Raw genomic sequence first — 4,621 nt, forward strand, 5'->3', positions numbered from 1 at the left:
ACAAAGACTCTCCGCTGAAGGAAACTCAACATTTCCTTTATATGTTATTTTAAGAATCCATAATTTGCATGAAAATTGCCAACTCATACAGATGAGCACAAAAATAGCATAGCTCAATTTTTAAAGCAGTCAACCCCCTCCCAGAGCATACACCCTGATGTAATTCTGTACTATCAAATTTCAAAAAACCACATTAATATTGACCTGTTGAAAGCATTTAAGTGGCTGTACTCCTCAGAGCCTTTAAAATACATTTATGGGGTTGCCACCATGTTGATACGATTTAAAAAGGAAAAAAAGATAAACAACCCATATTCAGCCTGTTTTGTCACACAGCCACCATGGCCCCTTCAAGAAGAAAAATCACGACACCGTTTTCTTCAGCCATGGGCTCATTTTGTTTCTTGAACGGGGAAGAGTGGAGAATTAGTGGAGAGAGTACAGAACTAGCCACCCACAAACGGAGCCCTTATGGGCTGATAAATGTCTTGCCTTGCACTGGAAGCCATACAAAACTTTATTCTTCCGAATTTTTATATGGTAAAGATTAGAAGTGGACTGCTGACCCTACCTCTGCTCGAGGAAATACAAAGGGATTTCAGCAGCTCAGCTGGGTTTGCAGCGAGCCTCGGGTAGGAGCTCCACCTGGGGCAGAACATACTGGAGCACAGTCGTGGGAGGCCAGGTTGAAGCACTGCTCTCTCCTTCAAATCCACGCCAGTTTCCTAAACTCCCCCTGCAACAGAGCGGGCCCGTCTCCCTACCGAGAAAGTGGCAAAGCATCAATAAGATGAATCCTTTCCCCTTGGCAAAAGAAAAAAAAAAAAAACAAAACACACAAACAAAAAGAGAATGGCTTTGTTATTGCAGCTGGCAGAGCCAAAGGACTTTGGAAACACCTGCTCACCACCACCTGTCCAGAGGGCTGGAGGCAGGCTCTCCCCCAGCCCTGAAAAACACCACCCAGCAACACAGTTCTTTTCCAAAAGCTTTGTGAAGGCTCATTTCTTTTGTCACATGCACAAGAAGTTGCCTGATTCCTCTACCTTTTGTTTCAAGTGAGCAGCCAGAGCGTATGTGAAGTGATGGGTGGGAGGAAGAGACGGGAGCTAGGTGTTTGAAGAGCAACCTTGTATATTTAACTATAGTTAGAAAAGATATTGTTGGGTTGTTTTTTTTTTTTTTTTTGTTCGTTTGTTTTCAATGAGCACCACAGACCCCTCTCCACCCCTTCCCGTGTGTCTCCCCTGTAACTCATTTGGGGATGCCCTTGCTTCCTCCGGCAGGAAAGTACCTAGCAACAATTACGAGTCTACGCTCACAGCTAAACTATTTGCAACACCAACTGCTGGGGAGGCTGTCACCAATATGTCATTTCCTAATGCTCATGGGCTGAGTTAAATCAATTCTTAACATTCCCCAGTGGTAACTGATGACAGGTCCCCTGCAGAGACAAAGCTAATCATCTGCCAAAACTGAAAACCCTGGAGTTGTTTTAAGAAAGTAAAAATGATGTTTCAAACCACAACTCAACCCCCACCCCCCCCCAGAACAACCCAAAGCAAAGCAGCTGCCAACACGGAAGCACTCAGGCAATGAGATGGGATGGGAGCAGAGCTGCAAATGAAGAGCAGGGCCGAGCACAACCAAGAACTGCAGGTGCTGAGTTGACCAAAGGCCTGGCATAGAAAACCTAAACAGATTTGGTTCCTCACCCAGGCTCTCTGATCTCTCCCCTCCCTACCTTTACATCCCTCATTTACTAAGCTGACCCCACCAGAAAATGTTGTATTTTCTAGATACAGCTGTCATTTGTTGGTTTCCAGTTGCAACTCAGAACATCTTTGGCATGTCACCTGCAAACAATTTTTCAGGGAGTTTTAATTATCTGGAAAATCTAAATATCTTAACAGTGAATTAAAATTCATTTGGGCTGAAGACAAAGATGAAACATGCTGACATTTTTAAAGACCCGAGGGTTAACTCTACATAATTAACGACATTAAACAGTCATCAGTCAGTCAGTTCTGTGCTCATAGAGCAAATATTACAAATGTGAAGAGAATGACAAATATAAATTCCACCTTTACACAAAAACCCAAAGCAGGGAGCTGCTTTTAAACAATTTTGGCAGCAAAAATATTTTACTATGAATTACGAGCAAATGAGACCAAATCCTGAGAACTGGGACAGCCATCTTTTCTTGTCAGCCAGCCAGATCTTAAGCCTCTGCTGCCCTCTGATAAATGGCAAGGATTCCCTCTCCTCCCCCATCCACCCCTACGGGCAGTTGCTGACTGCACAGTCTGGGAATACAGACAATAATCCACCTTCCAGACTGCTATGGTGAACATTAAGAAGAGTATTGTCATTTTGAAGTCAGTAAAAGCAAGGATTGAAAACCTTAATTCAATCCCTTACCACGTTAAAATAGTATTGAACCTTTTGTTTTGGACAGTTTTAGTATTTCCATATATCAAGATAAATTTCAGCAAACTAATATTTAAACTACCTGAAATCCAGTTTTCCTAAGAGCCAGCCAACTCTGTAAATACAACTGTTAAGAGTTCACTGACATAAGTCTCTTGATGTAGCTCCTAAACAACATAGGTGTATGTCAACACATTTCTATGTCTGATATGAAACCATGGCTTGTCATTATCTGATATTAAATAAACCAACAAGCCTGGATGAGAGTCTCAAAGAAAGACGACAGCAGCTCAGACATTATTTTGTTGTATGTAGAGGAATTTCACACCAGAAGATGTTTCCTACTGTCTACAAGCGGCTCAATAGAAGTAGATTTAATATATAGGTGTTATTCTGCAGTACAATGGCCAGTATATGACAGCTCTCTAAAGCACTGGCTATTTGGGTGAGGCAATCCTGAGGTGATCTAGTAGTGATTCACAGAGTAATTCAGGCTGGACAGGACCTCAGGAGGTTATGGCATCCAACCTCCTGCTCAATGCAAGGTCAGCTGCAGCACCAGAGCAGGCTGCTCAGGGCTTTATGCAGTCTACAGTTTTGTCTGATGGTCACCCCTTCCTCTCTTGTGGCAATTTTCCTTGCCTACAAACATGCAGTGGTCAACAGCACAGAAACACGCATCAGTCAAGGCCAAACCAACTTACAGGAGGGGAATACATTAATTAAAGCTTAGCTTAATAAGACACTTTTTTCCTAGGCAGTTGGGTGTTTTCTTTATAACAAAAACTATTTGTTGCCCCCTGAAGATGACAGGCTCTCTTTAGTGAGTGAAAAAAAAAAAAAAAACAAAAACCTTGCTTGAACGTGCTGAGATTACCAAGAAGCCCATAGTAGTAAACAACAAATTAAACCACTGTGCTAATGACCTAAGAAATGAGAAGATACATGCACGTCTTTAAACATCACCTATGATTACATGAAGAGCAAGAATACAAACAAAAGCAGCAGTTTGGGCCTAAATCTGAAAGAATGACAGTGACTTGCAAGCACCTAAACAAGTCGGATATTCTTATGAGAATACAGATTTCTTGATTTTCTTGTCCTGTTCCAGCAGTGCGGTCACAAATGAAGCAACATTGTCCAGGACTCAGACCAAAGTGTTGGGTTTGCAGTCAACTTTGTCCAAGTTTATTAGGAGCTTTGGTTGTAGTGTGCTACAGAAAACAGAGAGTTGTATCTGGCTTGTGCTGCTGTTTCCAGATACCAAGGCTGGAGTACCTTAAGTGGTATTTGAGCCAAGACGTTTCTTTTGAGCACATTTTTACAAGACACTTGCTAGTCGGATGCATGACTTCAGTCTGTAAGTCAACATAGAACTCAAGAGGAAGTTTACTGGCCAAGTTAACAACCTAATGACAGGATAATTATTCCGTTTCCGGCACGCCAAGGCCTTTTAACGCAGCCCTGACTCTGTTTAAAGCTGCCCTTCGGTATGTACTTGTGAAATGTCGGGGGCAGCTGCGAGATATGTTCCCCACAGCCTGCCTGGAAGCGAACCCCCTCCTGCCCCTGGTGCCACACCGCATAGCTGAGCCCCACCCCCCCGCCGCCCGGGGGTTTTACCTCAGCGCGGACAGTACACCTTCCCCCCCCCCCCCCCGGCCCTGGTGCAGGGCCACCCGGCCCTGCTGCGCTCCGTCACACGCCGGCCCAAGGGGCCGCGCAGCCCGACCCTCAAAGTGCGGGGAGGAGAGGAGCCGGCCCGGCCACCCGCGGGCTCCTGCATGGCCGGGGCAGCCCGCGGAGAGCTGCCGGCCCCCGACCCGACGCCGCCATCTTCTCGGGCAACCCCACAGCCTCCACGTCGTCATGGCAACACCGCCCCCTCCGTCAGGCCCTCACTCTTAGCTGCCTACCTTCCTGCCTGAGCCGTAATCACTCACTCTCCCCACACTGCTCTCCCCACCGCCTACCCCACGGGCTACCTAACCGAAAAGCCTAAAAGCCCAAGCGCCGCCTGGAACCCCCAAGGTCGCCCCGGGGCGGCGAGGAACTGTGAGAAGCAACCCGACGCCCTCTCGGCCGCGTCCCGCCAGGCGGGGGCTGTCTGCCGCACTGCCTGAGCGATAATCACCGCCCCGCCCCCGGCGGGCTGCGGGGAGGGTCCTTGGCGTTTGAGGGTGTCCGCGCG

The sequence above is a fragment of the Tyto alba genome, unplaced genomic scaffold (assembly GCF_018691265.1).
Source record: "Tyto alba isolate M040663 unplaced genomic scaffold, T.alba_DEE_v4.0 Super-Scaffold_6, whole genome shotgun sequence".
NCBI lineage: Eukaryota > Metazoa > Chordata > Aves > Strigiformes > Tytonidae > Tyto > Tyto alba.